Below are 13,884 nucleotides of genomic sequence, written 5' to 3'. Positions count from 1 at the left end.
GTTCAAAATGTCTCTTGGCCACTCAGGCTCGTTGGTCTAGGGGTATGATTCTCGCTTTGGGTGCGAGAGGTCCCGGGTTCAAATCCCGGACGAGCCCATCCTGTGGAAGTTTTCAGGCTGCTTGTCATATAGGAGCCTTTCTTCTTTTCAATGCTATAAGACGCTGTGTATGTCGAGAAGGTTCCTTACCCTGCACGCTATTTTCCACTTTTGACATGATAAAGGAGTGCAGGACTTCGTTGCAACTGCTTTTCTGGGCTGGACCAGCAGTGTAGGAACATTACATGCAAAGTGTTTTTCTAGTGTCATTTCAGGATATGGTTTCCAAATCGCCTCTTGGAAAAAAAGTGGTCCTCATTCCTGTCTTCCAAAGAAGGAGAGACCGGGTAAGGAGAGCCCAACTTTGAGCTTCAAGGACGTTGGCCTTTAGTCTGTGCATTCCAACCCAATACATGCCAACAAGATTCCTGAGGTAGTGTCTGTTTCTGTAGTGTAGTGGTTATCACGTTCGCCTTACACGTGAAAGGTCCCTGGTTCGAGACCGGGCAGAAACAGCAGCTTGCTGTTTTTCACAGTGTTTGCATTTACTGGCTCACTTTATAGGAAAGCTGAGATAATAGAGGCTGTCTATTCCTCACCAGCCTGACGTAGTGTGCTCCAGAGATCTCAGTTACAGCTCGAAAAGAGAAGTGACGATAGCTTGTGCCATTCGCTTGCTCGCACTTTGCTCTGTAGGGTGGGCCTACTTCATGAAAGCAAGGCATGAGAGCAGAAATGCTTCTCTTGTCCTCACCACGAGCAGACACTTAAAGCAAACAAACTGTCTGAAGGACAGAGGCTTTTTAATTTCTTGTTTGATGACGGTCATGAAAAAGACAGCAATCATATTGCAGAACAGAGCAGCATGTACTGGCTAGCTGCCACTAACCCCTGGAGCTGTGTCAGAGGTGACTCTTGCGTGGCTCGTTGGTCTAGGGGTATGATTCTCGCTTAGGTTGCGAGAGGTCCCGCGTTCAAATCCCGGACGAGCCCTTTTTAGAGGTAAACATACAAACCTTACTAAAATTGCACTATGCCTGACTATTTCTCGTTATACTGGGTGCATTGTTGCACAACATATTTCTAACCTCAGAAGAAAAATGGATCACCATGCTTTATCTGCCTACCTGCTTAGTCTCAGTGTGTCCCAGGTGATGCTTTCCCAAGCTGTACTCGCTGGCATTTAGGCATCAGATATTTGCCTGTCGATGCCTGCACAAGTGAGTTTTGAATACGTCTAATTGCAAGCATGTTGGATGATATCTCTGAGGTTTTCACACTTGTTCTGCACATTCTGAGCCGCTGCTGATACAGCAGAATAGAAGTAGGGTGAAGGCTTGAGAGAAACTTTCCTCTAACAGTAGAAAGCACCAAGGTAGTTTCTGTAGTGTAGTGGTCATCACGTTCGCCTAACACGCGAAAGGTCCCCGGTTTGAGACCGGGCAGAAACACTGTGCATTGGATGCTTTTTTTGTGCACACTCTAAAACCTTATTATCTCAATGCAAGTTTAAGAAGAGGTGGTCTTTGAACACAGTGAGCCGTGAGAAAATTTCTTTACCTTTGAAGACGAAACAAAGTTATCTCCATCGATCATCTGGGGGTTGTTCTTGGGCCTATTTTTATTTTATTTAAGCTATGTTGTATTGTTGGGGCCTTTACACCTGTGACATTGCTGTGAACGTTGTAAGTGGAAACGTTGGCAGGTGCAGACAGAAGAGTCAGAACTAAGCACACCCTGAGCCGTCAGGATGGCTGAGTGGTCTAAGGCGCCAGACTCAAGAGAGCTTGATCTTCAGTGATGCTGAGCCTTCTGGTCTCCTCATGGAGGCGTGGGTTCAAATCCCACTTCTGACAGGTCCCTTTTACACCCTTAAGTCTTCCTAATTTTTGCAGTGCATTCCCCAGACACACCACAATATTTGCAGGAACCTGTAGTAAATAAAGAGAAATCCACCAGGCTGGGCCCTCAATCACAATTCCATGTATTTCTGAAAGGGACACCTCAGGCACACCTTCCATTACATTTGCACTCCATCACAGTAACTGCCATGCTGGGTTTCGAAATAAGCATTTGATCCCATCATTTGTTGTGAGGCTCTCCTGCCACCTTTTTGGCAGAGAAGGCAGTGTTCCTGGAACAACACAGGCAGACATGTTCAACAGGGCTTCCTGGTTATGTGGGAGGAGCAGATTGCCAATGGTCCCCCCTTGCAAATTCTAATTTACATAAGGAAGACAGAGAGGTAGCTGGGAGTAGGCACTACACACGGACATTGCACTCCCTCTTGTGATTTGCAGCCAATTCTAGATTGAGTCAGAGGAAAGGAGGAGACTCGCCCAACAATGGCCATACTGGGAAGTCAGCCACTCTGGGTCTCCCAGGTGAATGTTTCAGGCCTGTAGCCACTCATATAAATCTCGCCTGATCGAGCCTGATCGAGCGCTGAGCGAGCGCGTTTGAATGCAAATATCAAACACCACTTTCTCAGGTGCAAGAAATGGTGGGCCCTTCATTGCTTCTGGTGTGGAAGTCTATGGAGCAAGGGTCCAGGACTTGCAGAGGAGTACAAGTGCCAGAAAGTGCTTGCTGTTCTCATCTGTGCCTTTTTACTGCTCACTGGCCGATAGGAGATTGGCTGCCCCCTTCCTTGCTGGAGTGAAAAAACAACAACTTGAGAGAAAACATGACTTTGTGTGGCTCACTTATAGGGAGACGAGCCAAATAGCCCTGCTATTTTCTGAAAGACGCTTCAGTAATTGTTCAAAATGTCTCTTGGCCACTCAGGCTCGTTGGTCTAGGGGTATGATTCTTGCTTTGGGTGCGAGAGGTCCCGGGTTCAAATCCCGGACAAGCCCATCCTGTGGAAGTTTTCAGGCTGCTTGTCATATAGGAGCCTTTCTTCTTTTCAATGCTATAAGACGCTGTGTATGTCGAGAAGGTTCCTTACCCTGCACGCTATTTTCCACTTTTGACATGATAAAGGAGTGCAGGACTTCGTTGCAACTGCTTTTCTGGGCTGGACCAGCAGTGTAGGAACATTACATGCAAAGTGTTTTTCTAGTGTCATTTCAGGATATGGTTTCCAAATCCCCTCTTGGAAAAAAGTGGTCCTCATTCCTGTCTTCCAAAGAAAGAGAGACCGAGTAAGGAGAGCCCATCTTTGAGCTTCAAGGACGTTGGCCTTTAGTCTGTGCATTCCAACCCAATACATGCCAACAAGATTCCTGAGGTAGTGGCTGTTTCTGTAGTGTAGTGGTTATCACGTTTGCCTTACACGCGAAAGGTCCCTGGTTCGAGACCGGGCAGAAACAGCAGCTTGCTGTTTTTCACAGTGTTTGCATTTACTGGCTCACTTTATAGGAAAGCTGAGATAATAGAGGCTGTCTATTCCTCACCAGCCTGACGTAGTGTGCTCCAGAGATCTCAGTGACAGCTCGAAAAGAGAAGTGACGATAGCTTGCGCCATTCGCTTGCTTGCACTTTGCTCTGTAGGGTGGGCCTACTTCATGAAAGCAAGGCATGAGAGCAGAAATGCTTCTCTTGTCCTCACCACGAGCAGACACTTAAAGCAAACAAACTGACTGAAGGACAGAGGCTTTTTAATTTCTTGTTTGATGACGGTCATGAAAAAGACAGCAATCATATTGCAGAACAGAGCAGCATGTACTGGCTAGCTGCCACTAACCCCTGGAGCTGTGTCAGAGGTGACTCTTGCGTGGCTCGTTGGTCTAGGGGTATGATTCTCGCTTAGGGTGCGAGAGGTCCCGGGTTCAAATCCTGGACGAGCCCTTTTTAGAGGTAAACATACAAACCCTACTAAAATTGCACTATGCCTGACTATTTCTCGTTATACTGGGTGCATTGTTGCACAACATATTTCTAACCTCAGAAGAAAAATGGATCACCATGCTTTATCTGCCTACCTGCTTAGTCTCAGTGTGTCCCAGGTGATGCTTTCCCAAGCTGTACTCGCTGGCATTTAGGCATCAGATATTTGCCTGTCGATGCCTGCACAAGTGAGTTTTGAATACGTCTAATTGCAAGCATGTTGGATGATATCTCTGAGGTTTTCACACTTGTTCTGCACATTCTGAGCCGCTGCTGATACAGCAGAATAGAAGTAGGGTGAAGGCTTGAGAGAAACTTTCCTCTAACAGTGGAAAGCACCAAGGTAGTTTCTGTAGTGTAGTGGTCATCACGTTCGCCTAACACGCGAAAGGTCCCCGGTTCGAGACCGGGCAGAAACACTGTGCATTGGATGCTTTTTTTGTGCACACTCTAAAACCTTATTATCTCAATGCAAGTTTAAGAAGAGGTGGTCTTTGAACACAGTGAGCCGTGAGAAAATTTCTTTACCTTTGCAGACGAAACAAAGTGATCTCCATCGATCATCTGGGGGTTGTTCTTGGGCCTATTTTTATTTTATTTAAGCTATGTTGTATTGTTGGGGCCTTTACACCTGTGACATTGCTGTGAACGTTGTAAGTGGAAACGTTGGCAGGTGCAGACAGAAGAGTCAGAACTAAGCACACCCTGAGCCGTCAGGATGGCCGAGTGGTCTAAGGCGCCAGACTCAAGAGAGCTTGATCTTCAGTGATGCTGAGCCTTCTGGTCTCCTCATGGAGGCGTGGGTTCAAATCCCACTTCTTACAGGTCCCTTTTACACCCTTAAGTCTTCCTAATTTTTGCAGTGCATTCCCCAGACACACCACAATATTTGCAGGAACCTGTAGTAAATAAAGAGAAATCCACCAGGCTGGGCCCTCAATCACAATTCCATGTATTTCTGAAAGGGACACCTCAGGCACACCTTCCATTACATTTGCACTCCATCACAGTAACTGCCATGCTGGGTTTCGAAATAAGCATTTGATCCCATCATTTGTTGTGAGGCTCTCCTGCCACCTTTTGGACAGAGAAGGCAGTGTTCCTGGAACAACACAGGCAGACATGTTCAACAGGGCTTCCTGGTTATGTGGGAGGAGCAGATTGCCAATGGTCCCCCCTTGCAAATTCTAATTTACATAAGGAAGACAGAGAGGTAGCTGGGAGTAGGCACTACACACGGACATTGCACTCCCTCTTGTGATTTGCAGCCAATTCTAGATTGAGTCGGAGGAAAGGAGGAGACTCGCCCAACAATGGCCATACTGGGAAGTCAGCCACTCTGGGTCTCCCAGGTGAATGTTTCAGGCCTGTGAGCCACTCATATAAATCTCGCCTGATCGAGCCTGATCGAGCGCTGAGCGAGCGCGTTTGAATGCAAATATCAAACACCACTTTCTCAGGTGCAAGAAATGGTGGGCCCTTCATTGCTTCTGGTGTGGAAGTCTATGGAGCAAGGGTCCAGGACTTGCAGAGGAGTACAAGTGCCAGAAAGTGCTTGCTGTTCTCATCTGTGCCTTTTTACTGCTCACTGGCCGATAGGAGATTGGCTGCCCCCTTCCTTGCTGGAGTGAAAAAACAACAACTTGAGAGAAAACATGACTTTGTGTGGCTCACTTATAGGGAGACGAGCCAAATAGCCCTGCTATTTTCTGAAAGACGCTTCAGTAATTGTTCAAAATGTATCTTGGCCACTCAGGCTCGTTGGTCTAGGGGTATGATTCTCGCTTTGGGTGCGAGAGGTCCCGTGTTCAAATCCCGGACGAGCCCATCCTGTGGAAGTTTTCAGGCTGCTTGTCATATAGGAGCCTTTCTTCTTTTCAATGCTATAAGACGCTGTGTATGTCGAGAAGGTTCCTTACCCTGCACGCTATTTTCCACTTTTGACATGATAAAGGAGTGCAGGACTTTGTTGCAACTGCTTTTCTGGGCTGGACCAGCAGTGTAGGAACATTACATGCAAAGTGTTTTTCTAGTGTCATTTCAGGATATGGTTTCCAAATCGCCTCTTGGAAAAAAAGTGGTCCTCATTCCTGTCTTCCAAAGAAAGAGAGACCGGGTAAGGAGAGCCCAACTTTGAGCTTCAAGGACGTTGGCCTTTAGTCTGTGCATTCCAACCCAATACATGCCAACAAGATTCCTGAGGTAGTGGCTGTTTCTGTAGTGTAGTGGTTATCACGTTCGCCTTGCATGCGAAAGGTCCCTGGTTCGAGACCGGGCAGAAACAGCAGCTTGCTGTTTTTCACAGTGTTTGCATTTACTGGCTCACTTTATAGGAAAGCTGAGATAATAGAGGCTGTCTATTCCTCACCAGCCTGACGTAGTGTGCTCCAGAGATCTCAGTGACAGCTCAAAAAGAGAAGTGACGATAGCTTGCGCCATTCGCTTGCTCGCACTTTGCTCTGTAGGGTGGGCCTACTTCATGAAAGCAAGGCATGAGAGCAGAAATGCTTCTCTTGTCCTCACCACGAGCAGACACTTAAAGCAAACAAACTGTCTGAAGGACAGAGGCTTTTTAATTTCTTGTTTGATGACGGTCATGAAAAAGACAGCAATCATATTGCAGAACAGAGCAGCATGTACTGGCTAGCTGCCACTAACCCCTGGAGCTGTGTCAGAGGTGACTCTTGCGTGGCTCGTTGGTCTAGGGGTATGATTCTCGCTTAGGGTGCGAGAGGTCCCGGGTTCAAATCCCGGACGAGCCCTTTTTAGAGGTAAACATACAAACCCTACTAAAATTGCACTATGCCTGACTATTTCTCGTTATACTGGGTGCATTGTTGCACAACATATTTCTAACCTCAGAAGAAAAATGGATCACCATGCTTTATCTGCCTACCTGCTTAGTCTCAGTGTGTCCCAGGTGATGCTTTCCCAAGCTGTACTCGCTGGCATTTAGGCATCAGATATTTGCCTGTCGATGCCTACACAAGTGAGTTTTGAATACGTCTACTTGCAAGCATGTTGGATGATATCTCTGAGGTTTTCACACTTGTTCTGCACATTCTGAGCCGCTGCTGATACAGCAGAATAGAAGTAGGGTGAAGGCTTGAGAGAAACTTTCCTCTAACTGTAGAAAGCACCAAGGTAGTTTCTGTAGTGTAGTGGTCATCACGTTCGCCTAACAAGCGAAAGGTCCCCGGTTCGAGACCGGGCAGAAACACTGTGCATTGGATGCTTTTATGAACACACTCTAAAACCTTATCATCTCAATGCAAGTTTAAGAAGAGGTGGTCTTTGAACACAGTGAGCCGTGGGAAACTTTCTTTACCTTTGCAAGACGAAACAAAGTTATCTCCATCCATCATCTGGGGGTTGTTCTTGGGCCTATTTTTATTTTGTTTAAGCTATGTTGTATTGTTGGGGCCTTTACACCTGTGACATTGCTGTGAACGTTGTAAGTGGAAACGTTGGCAGGTGCAGACAGAAGAGTCAGAACTAAGCACACCCTGAGCCGTCAGGATGGCCGAGTGGTCTAAGGCGCCAGACTCAAGAGAGCTTGAACTTCAGTGATGCTGAGCCTACTGGTCTCCTCATGGAGGCGTGGGTTCATATCCCACTTCTGACAGGTCCCTTTTACACCCTTAAGTCTTCCTAATTTTTGCAGTGCATTCCCCACACACACCACAATATTTGCAGGAACCTGTAGTAAATGAAGAGAAATCCACCAGGCTGGGCCCTCAATCACAATTCCACGTATTTCTGAAAGGGACACCTCAGGCACACCTTCCATTACATTTGCACTCCATCACAGTAACTGCCATGCTGGGTTTCGAAATAAGCAGTTGATCCCATCATTTGTTGTGAGGCTCTCCTGCCACCTTTTGGGCAGAGAAGGCACTGTCTCTGCAACAACACAGGCAGACATGTTCAACAGGGATTCCTGGTTATGTGGGAGGAGCAGATTGCCAATGGTCCCCCCTTGCAAATTCTAATTTACATAAGGAAGACAGAGAGGTAGCTGGGAGTAGGCACTACACACGGACATTGCACTCTCTCTTGTGATTTGCAGCCAATTCTAGATTGAGGCAGGAGAAAAGGAGGAGACTCGCCTAACAATGGCCATACTGGGAAGTCAGCCACTCTGGGTCTCCCAGGTGAATGTTTCAGGCCTGTGAGCCACTCATATAAATCTCGCCTGATCGAGCGCTGAGCGAGCGCGTTTGAATCCAAATATCAAACACCTCTTTCTCAGGCACAAGAAATGGTGGGCCCTTCATTGCTTCTGGTGTGGAAGTCTATGGAGCAAGGGTCCAGGACTTGCAGAGGAGTACAAGTGCCAGAAAGTGCTTGCTGTTCTCATCTGTGCCTTTTTTCTGCTCGCTGGCCGATAGGAGATTGGCTGCCCCCTTCCTTGCTGGAGTGAAAAAACAACTTGAGAGAAAACATGACTTTGTGTGGCTCACTTATAGGGAGACGAGACAAATAGCCCTGCTGTTTTCTGAAAGATGCTTCAGAAATTGTTCAAAATGTCTCCTGGCCACTCAGGCTCGTTGGTCTAGGGGTATGATTCTCGCTTTGGGTGCGAGAGGTCCCGGGTTCAAATCCCGGACGAGCCCATCCTGTGGAAGTTTTCAGGCTGCTTGTCATATAGGAGCCTTTCTTCTTTTCAATGTTATAAGACGCTGTGTATGTCGAAAAGGTTCCTTACCCTGCACGCTATTTTCCACTTTTGACATGATAAAGGAGTGCAGGACTTCGTTGCGACTGCTTTTCTGGGCTGGACCAGCAGTGTAGGAACATTACATGCAAAGTGTTTTTCTAGTGTCATTTCAGGATATGGTTTCCAAATCGCCTCTTGGAAAAAAAGTGGTCCTCATTCCTGTCTTCCAAAGAAAGAGAGACCGGGTAAGGAGAGCCCAACTTTGAGCTTCAAGGACGTTGGCCTTTAGTCTGTGCATTCCAACCCAATACATGCCAACAAGATTCCTGAGGTAGTGGCTGTTTCTGTAGTGTAGTGGTTATCACGTTCGCCTTACACGCGAAAGGTCCCTGGTTCGAGACCGGGCAGAAACAGCAGCTTGCTGTTTTTCACAGTGTTTGCATTTACTGGCTCACTTTATAGGAAAGCTGAGATAATAGAGGCTGTCTATTCCTCACCAGCCTGACGTAGTGTGCTCCAGAGATCTCAGTGACAGCTCGAAAAGAGAAGTGACGATAGCTTGCGCCATTCGCTTGCTTGCACTTTGCTCTGTAGGGTGGGCCTACTTCATGAAAGCAAGGCATGAGAGCAGAAATGCTTCTCTTGTCCTCACCACGAGCAGACACCTAAAGCAAACAAACTGTCTGAAGGACAGAGGCTTTTTAATTTCTTGTTTGATGACGGTCATGAAAAAGACAGCAATCATATTGCAGAACAGAGCAGCATGTACTGGCTAGCTGCCACTAACCCCTGGAGCTGTGTCAGAGGTGACTCTTGCGTGGCTCGTTGGTCTAGGGGTATGATTCTCGCTTAGGGTGCGAGAGGTCCCGGGTTCAAATCCTGGACGAGCCCTTTTTAGAGGTAAACATACAAACCCTACTAAAATTGCACTATGCCTGACTATTTCTCGTTATACTGGGTGCATTGTTGCACAACATATTTCTAACCTCAGAAGAAAAATGGATCACCATGCTTTATCTGCCTACCTGCTTAGTCTCAGTGTGTCCCAGGTGATGCTTTCCCAAGCTGTACTCGCTGGCATTTAGGCATCAGATATTTGCCTGTCGATGCCTGCACAAGTGAGTTTTGAATACGTCTAATTGCAAGCATGTTGGATGATATCTCTGAGGTTTTCACACTTGTTCTGCACATTCTGAGCCGCTGCTGATACAGCAGAATAGAAGTAGGGTGAAGGCTTGAGAGAAACTTTCCTCTAACAGTGGAAAGCACCAAGGTAGTTTCTGTAGTGTAGTGGTCATCACGTTCGCCTAACACGCGAAAGGTCCCCGGTTCGAGACCGGGCAGAAACACTGTGCATTGGATGCTTTTTTTGTGCACACTCTAAAACCTTATTATCTCAATGCAAGTTTAAGAAGAGGTGGTCTTTGAACACAGTGAGCCGTGAGAAAATTTCTTTACCTTTGCAGACGAAACAAAGTGATCTCCATCGATCATCTGGGGGTTGTTCTTGGGCCTATTTTTATTTTATTTAAGCTATGTTGTATTGTTGGGGCCTTTACACCTGTGACATTGCTGTGAACGTTGTAAGTGGAAACGTTGGCAGGTGCAGACAGAAGAGTCAGAACTAAGCACACCCTGAGCCGTCAGGATGGCCGAGTGGTCTAAGGCGCCAGACTCAAGAGAGCTTGATCTTCAGTGATGCTGAGCCTTCTGGTCTCCTCATGGAGGCGTGGGTTCAAATCCCACTTCTTAAAAGGTCCCTTTTACACCCTTAAGTCTTCCTAATTTTTGCAGTGCATTCCCCAGACACACCACAATATTTGCAGGAACCTGTAGTAAATAAAGAGAAATCCACCAGGCTGGGCCCTCAATCACAATTCCATGTATTTCTGAAAGGGACACCTCAGGCACACCTTCCATTACATTTGCACTCCATCACAGTAACTGCCATGCTGGGTTTCGAAATAAGCATTTGATCCCATCATTTGTTGTGAGGCTCTCCTGCCACCTTTTGGGCAGAGAAGGCAGTGTTCCTGGAACAACACAGGCAGACATGTTCAACAGGGCTTCCTGGTTATGTGGGAGGAGCAGATTGCCAATGGTCCCCCCTTGCAAATTCTAATTTACATAAGGAAGACAGAGAGGTAGCTGGGAGTAGGCACTACACACGGACATTGCACTCCCTCTTGTGATTTGCAGCCAATTCTAGATTGAGTCGGAGGAAAGGAGGAGACTCGCCCAACAATGGCCATACTGGGAAGTCAGCTACTCTGGGTCTCCCAGGTGAATGTTTCAGGCCTGTGAGCCACTCATATAAATCTCGCCTGATCGAGCCTGATCGAGCGCTGAGCGAGCGCGTTTGAATGCAAATATCAAACACCACTTTCTCAGGTGCAAGAAATGGTGGGCCCTTCATTGCTTCTGGTGTGGAAGTCTATGGAGCAAGGGTCCAGGACTTGCAGAGGAGTACAAGTGCCAGAAAGTGCTTGCTGTTCTCATCTGTGCCTTTTTACTGCTCACTGGCCGATAGGAGATTGGCTGCCCCCTTCCTTGCTGGAGTGAAAAAACAACAACTTGAGAGAAAACATGACTTTGTGTGGCTCACTTATAGGGAGACGAGCCAAATAGCCCTGCTATTTTCTGAAAGACGCTTCAGTAATTGTTCAAAATGTATCTTGGCCACTCAGGCTCGTTGGTCTAGGGGTATGATTCTCGCTTTGGGTGCGAGAGGTCCCGTGTTCAAATCCCGGACGAGCCCATCCTGTGGAAGTTTTCAGGCTGCTTGTCATATAGGAGCCTTTCTTCTTTTCAATGCTATAAGACGCTGTGTATGTCGAGAAGGTTCCTTACCCTGCACGCTATTTTCCACTTTTGACATGATAAAGGAGTGCAGGACTTCATTGCAACTGCTTTTCTGGGCTGGACCAGCAGTGTAGGAACATTACATGCAAAGTGTTTTTCTAGTGTCATTTCAGGATATGGTTTCCAAATCGCCTCTTGGAAAAAAAGTGGTCCTCATTCCTGTCTTCCAAAGAAAGAGAGACCGGGTAAGGAGAGCCCAACTTTGAGCTTCAAGGACGTTGGCCTTTAGTCTGTGCATTCCAACCCAATACATGCCAACAAGATTCCTGAGGTAGTGTAGTGGTTATCACGTTCGCCTTACACGCGAAAGGTCCCTGGTTCGAGACCGGGCAGAAACAGCAGCTTGCTGTTTTTCACAGTGTTTGCATTTACTGGCTCACTTTATAGGAAAGCTGAGATAATAGAGGCTGTCTATTCCTCACCAGCCTGACGTAGTGTGCTCCAGAGATCTCAGTGACAGCTCGAAAAGAGAAGTGACGATAGCTTGCGCCATTCGCTTGCTCGCACTTTGCTCTGTAGGGTGGGCCTACTTCATGAAAGCAAGGCATGAGAGCAGAAATGCTTCTCTTGTCCTCACCACGAGCAGACACTTAAAGCAAACAAACTGTCTGAAGGACAGAGGCTTTTTAATTTCTTGTTTGATGACGGTCATGAAAAAGACAGCAATCATATTGCAGAACAGAGCAGCATGTACTGGCTAGCTGCCACTAACCCCTGGAGCTGTGTCAGAGGTGACTCTTGCGTGGCTCGTTGGTCTAGGGGTATGATTCTCGCTTAGGGTGCGAGAGGTCCCGGGTTCAAATCCCGGACGAGCCCTTTTTAGAGGTAAACATACAAACCCGACTAAAATTGCACTATGCCTGACTATTTCTCGTTATACTGGGTGCATTGTTGCACAACATATTTCTAACCTCAGAAGAAAAATGGATCACCATGCTTTATCTGCCTACCTGCTTAGTCTCAGTGTGTCCCAGGTGATGCTTTCCCAAGCTGTACTCGCTGGCATTTAGGCATCAGATATTTGCCTGTCGATGCCTGCACAAGTGAGTTTTGAATACGTCTACTTGCAAGCATGTTGGATGATATCTCTGAGGTTTTCACACTTGTTCTGCACATTCTGAGCCGCTGCTGATACAGCAGAATAGAAGTAGGGTGAAGGCTTGAGAGAAACTTTCCTCTAACAGTAGAAAGCACCAAGGTAGTTTCTGTAGTGTAGTGGTCATCACGTTCGCCTAACAAGCGAAAGGTCCCCGGTTCGAGACCGGGCAGAAACACTGTGCATTGGATGCTTTTATGAACACACTCTAAAACCTTATCATCTCAATGCAAGTTTAAGAAGAGGTGGTCTTTGAACACAGTGAGCCGTGGGAAACTTTCTTTACCTTTGCAAGACGAAACAAAGTTATCTCCATCCATCATCTGGGGGTTGTTCTTGGGCCTATTTTTATTTTGTTTAAGCTATGTTGTATTGTTGGGGCCTTTACACCTGTGACATTGCTGTGAACGTTGTAAGTGGAAACGTTGGCAGGTGCAGACAGAAGAGTCAGAACTAAGCACACCCTGAGCCATCAGGATGGCCGAGTGGTCTAAGGCGCCAGACTCAAGAGAGCTTGAACTTCAGTGATGCTGAGCCTACTGGTCTCCTCATGGAGGCGTGGGTTCATATCCCACTTCTGACAGGTCCCTTTTACACCCTTAAGTCTTCCTAATTTTTGCAGTGCATTCCCCACACACACCACAATATTTGCAGGAACCTGTAGTAAATGAAGAGAAATCCACCAGGCTGGGCCCTCAATCACAATTCCACGTATTTCTGAAAGGGACACCTCAGGCACACCTTCCATTACATTTGCACTCCATCACAGTAACTGCCATGCTGGGTTTCGAAATAAGCAGTTGATCCCATCATTTGTTGTGAGGCTCTCCTGCCACCTTTTGGACAGAGAAGGCACTGTCTCTGCAACAACACAGGCAGACATGTTCAACAGGGATTCCTGGTTATGTGGGAGGAGCAGATTGCCAATGGTCCCCCCTTGCAAATTCTAATTTACATAAGGAAGACAGAGAGGTAGCTGGGAGTAGGCACTACACACGGACATTGCACTCTCTCTTGTGATTTGCAGCCAATTCTAGATTGAGGCAGGAGAAAAGGAGGAGACTCGCCTAACAATGGCCATACTGGGAAGTCAGCCACTCTGGGTCTCCCAGGTGAATGTTTCAGGCCTGTGAGCCACTCATATCAATCTCGCCTGATCGAGCGCTGAGCGAGCGCGTTTGAATCCAAATATCAAACACCTCTTTCTCAGGCGCAAGAAATGGTGGGCCCTTCATTGCTTCTGGTGTGGAAGTCTATGGAGCAAGGGTCCAGGACTTGCAGAGGAGTACAAGTGCCAGAAAGTGCTTGCTGTTCTCATCTGTGCCTTTTTTCTGCTCGCTGGCCGATAGGAGATTGGCTGCCCCCTTCCTTGCTGGAGTGAAAAAACAACTTGAGA

General features: G+C 47.1%; 21 non-coding genes across 21 annotated transcripts; all 21 read left to right on the top strand.

Moving 5' to 3' along the window:
* The first annotated feature begins 25 nt into the window (after positions 1 to 25).
* On the top strand, positions 26 to 97 carry TRNAP-UGG (transfer RNA proline (anticodon UGG)). Its single transcript has one exon. It is a non-coding gene; the product is annotated as a tRNA-Pro (tRNA).
* A 384-nt stretch (positions 98 to 481) lies between these two features.
* TRNAV-UAC (transfer RNA valine (anticodon UAC)) lies at positions 482 to 554 on the top strand. The gene has a single exon. It is a non-coding gene; the product is annotated as a tRNA-Val (tRNA).
* An 863-nt stretch (positions 555 to 1,417) lies between these two features.
* TRNAV-AAC (transfer RNA valine (anticodon AAC)) lies at positions 1,418 to 1,490 on the top strand. Its single transcript has one exon. It is a non-coding gene; the product is annotated as a tRNA-Val (tRNA).
* Positions 1,491 to 1,783: 293 nt separating this feature from the next.
* TRNAL-CAA (transfer RNA leucine (anticodon CAA)) lies at positions 1,784 to 1,895 on the top strand. Its single transcript has 2 exons — positions 1,784 to 1,821; positions 1,850 to 1,895. It is a non-coding gene; the product is annotated as a tRNA-Leu (tRNA).
* Positions 1,896 to 3,280: 1,385 nt separating this feature from the next.
* TRNAV-UAC (transfer RNA valine (anticodon UAC)) lies at positions 3,281 to 3,353 on the top strand. Its single transcript has one exon. It is a non-coding gene; the product is annotated as a tRNA-Val (tRNA).
* A 406-nt stretch (positions 3,354 to 3,759) lies between these two features.
* Positions 3,760 to 3,831, top strand: TRNAP-AGG (transfer RNA proline (anticodon AGG)). Its single transcript has one exon. It is a non-coding gene; the product is annotated as a tRNA-Pro (tRNA).
* Positions 3,832 to 4,216: 385 nt separating this feature from the next.
* TRNAV-AAC (transfer RNA valine (anticodon AAC)) lies at positions 4,217 to 4,289 on the top strand. Its single transcript has one exon. It is a non-coding gene; the product is annotated as a tRNA-Val (tRNA).
* Positions 4,290 to 4,582: 293 nt separating this feature from the next.
* Positions 4,583 to 4,694, top strand: TRNAL-CAA (transfer RNA leucine (anticodon CAA)). The gene is made up of 2 exons: positions 4,583 to 4,620; positions 4,649 to 4,694. It is a non-coding gene; the product is annotated as a tRNA-Leu (tRNA).
* Positions 4,695 to 6,081: 1,387 nt separating this feature from the next.
* On the top strand, positions 6,082 to 6,154 carry TRNAA-UGC (transfer RNA alanine (anticodon UGC)). The gene has a single exon. It is a non-coding gene; the product is annotated as a tRNA-Ala (tRNA).
* Positions 6,155 to 6,560: 406 nt separating this feature from the next.
* Positions 6,561 to 6,632, top strand: TRNAP-AGG (transfer RNA proline (anticodon AGG)). Its single transcript has one exon. It is a non-coding gene; the product is annotated as a tRNA-Pro (tRNA).
* A 385-nt stretch (positions 6,633 to 7,017) lies between these two features.
* On the top strand, positions 7,018 to 7,090 carry TRNAV-AAC (transfer RNA valine (anticodon AAC)). The gene has a single exon. It is a non-coding gene; the product is annotated as a tRNA-Val (tRNA).
* Positions 7,091 to 7,383: 293 nt separating this feature from the next.
* TRNAL-CAA (transfer RNA leucine (anticodon CAA)) lies at positions 7,384 to 7,495 on the top strand. The gene is made up of 2 exons: positions 7,384 to 7,421; positions 7,449 to 7,495. It is a non-coding gene; the product is annotated as a tRNA-Leu (tRNA).
* Positions 7,496 to 8,414: 919 nt separating this feature from the next.
* Positions 8,415 to 8,486, top strand: TRNAP-UGG (transfer RNA proline (anticodon UGG)). Its single transcript has one exon. It is a non-coding gene; the product is annotated as a tRNA-Pro (tRNA).
* A 384-nt stretch (positions 8,487 to 8,870) lies between these two features.
* On the top strand, positions 8,871 to 8,943 carry TRNAV-UAC (transfer RNA valine (anticodon UAC)). The gene has a single exon. It is a non-coding gene; the product is annotated as a tRNA-Val (tRNA).
* Positions 8,944 to 9,349: 406 nt separating this feature from the next.
* Positions 9,350 to 9,421, top strand: TRNAP-AGG (transfer RNA proline (anticodon AGG)). The gene has a single exon. It is a non-coding gene; the product is annotated as a tRNA-Pro (tRNA).
* Positions 9,422 to 9,806: 385 nt separating this feature from the next.
* TRNAV-AAC (transfer RNA valine (anticodon AAC)) lies at positions 9,807 to 9,879 on the top strand. Its single transcript has one exon. It is a non-coding gene; the product is annotated as a tRNA-Val (tRNA).
* Positions 9,880 to 10,173: 294 nt separating this feature from the next.
* Positions 10,174 to 10,284, top strand: TRNAL-CAA (transfer RNA leucine (anticodon CAA)). Its single transcript has 2 exons — positions 10,174 to 10,210; positions 10,239 to 10,284. It is a non-coding gene; the product is annotated as a tRNA-Leu (tRNA).
* Positions 10,285 to 11,660: 1,376 nt separating this feature from the next.
* Positions 11,661 to 11,730, top strand: TRNAV-UAC (transfer RNA valine (anticodon UAC)). The gene has a single exon. It is a non-coding gene; the product is annotated as a tRNA-Val (tRNA).
* Positions 11,731 to 12,136: 406 nt separating this feature from the next.
* TRNAP-AGG (transfer RNA proline (anticodon AGG)) lies at positions 12,137 to 12,208 on the top strand. The gene has a single exon. It is a non-coding gene; the product is annotated as a tRNA-Pro (tRNA).
* A 385-nt stretch (positions 12,209 to 12,593) lies between these two features.
* On the top strand, positions 12,594 to 12,666 carry TRNAV-AAC (transfer RNA valine (anticodon AAC)). The gene has a single exon. It is a non-coding gene; the product is annotated as a tRNA-Val (tRNA).
* Positions 12,667 to 12,959: 293 nt separating this feature from the next.
* Positions 12,960 to 13,071, top strand: TRNAL-CAA (transfer RNA leucine (anticodon CAA)). The gene is made up of 2 exons: positions 12,960 to 12,997; positions 13,025 to 13,071. It is a non-coding gene; the product is annotated as a tRNA-Leu (tRNA).
* Positions 13,072 to 13,884: the final 813 nt, after the last annotated feature.

This window comes from Lissotriton vulgaris, chromosome 10, assembly GCF_964263255.1.
Source record: "Lissotriton vulgaris chromosome 10, aLisVul1.2, whole genome shotgun sequence".
NCBI lineage: Eukaryota > Metazoa > Chordata > Amphibia > Caudata > Salamandridae > Lissotriton > Lissotriton vulgaris.
This window is presented reverse-complemented; position numbering and strand designations above follow the sequence as displayed.